This window comes from Sinocyclocheilus anshuiensis, unplaced genomic scaffold (genome assembly GCF_001515605.1).
Source record: "Sinocyclocheilus anshuiensis isolate Anshui unplaced genomic scaffold, SAMN03320099.WGS_v1.1 scaffold708, whole genome shotgun sequence".
NCBI classification, from domain to species: domain Eukaryota; kingdom Metazoa; phylum Chordata; class Actinopteri; order Cypriniformes; family Cyprinidae; genus Sinocyclocheilus; species Sinocyclocheilus anshuiensis.
The window spans coordinates 566613-567757 of record NW_015555881.1 but is presented as its reverse complement, the minus strand read 5'-3'; the positions used below and the strand labels follow the sequence as shown (position 1 = coordinate 567757).

The following is a 1145-nucleotide window of genomic DNA, read 5'->3' as shown; positions in this document are numbered from 1 at the left end:
GATCCGTGCTATACTGAGAGTGACTTTTCTTCGAACAACTGTGTGTATAAATAGTGTCAGGATTGTGCGTTGTACTTTCAGACATGTGCAGTGACTGAGAGTTTGCGCATATATTTAGCAGTGCATGAATATGGCGCAGGCTAAGAAGGATCAGCTATAAATATCTTCAGATTACACACGAGCACACACACACACTAACACACATATAAAATCATGTAAATACACGTCGGAAAAATCCCTCTAACGGAATCCTTCTTGTGACCTCTGGCCTTTCCCTACAAAGCCCGCCTCAGATATTAAAGCTTTAGGTGAAGGTTGCAGGTTGGTGAATATATATATTTTTTTGTCTCATGTTTAAAAAACATTAAAGATGAAAGTATGTAAATATATTGGATATGTAAACACAAATGCAGAACAATTATATATGCTGTGATAGTAACTGAACTATCAAGCCTTGAGTTTTGGGATTTTGGACAGTTTAAGTCGCGAAATGGTAAAAAAGGGTAAAATCATTATTATTTATCAGTTATTGCGTTTATGAAACAGTAGAGAGAGCAAAACAAGAAAATAAATCAGTGTTTAATAAATAATTAATTAATCAATTGATAAAAAGCAATTACTTTATTAAGTATTATTATTATTTACTGTTTAAATAGATTATTATTATTTATGTCCTATTTAAATATATTGTTTCAATTAATTATTGAATTAATAATAAACAATAAAAAAAATTAATAATAAAATATAATAATAATAACACTCAAATATAATAATAAAAATACTTTATTATTATTATTATTTATTTTATGTAATTAGATTATTATTATTATTATTATTATTAAATTTTTTCATGCATTATTATTACAATTATTATGATGATTATTCTAAATTAATACAATAAATGAATGAATACAATAATCACATTAATAATAATCACAATTAATAAATTTCCCATCCATCTGTAGGCTGTTTAACATTTTAATGGTTCATTGTTCACTAAATGAATACAAATTAAATATATTAAAATAAAACAACAATATAATAATAATAATTCATTCATTTCTATTTATTATATAATTTACATGTAGTATTATTATTATTAATTATAATATTAAGTCAATTATTATTATTGTTACTATTAATAA

At 24.1% G+C, this 1145-nt stretch overlaps 1 protein-coding gene across 7 annotated transcripts in view; it reads left to right on the top strand.

Annotated features, from left to right (window-relative positions):
- Positions 1 to 1145, top strand: part of LOC107675739 (electrogenic sodium bicarbonate cotransporter 1-like) — a 52857-nt gene that overhangs the window by 35628 nt on the left and 16084 nt on the right. The window lies entirely within an intron of this gene.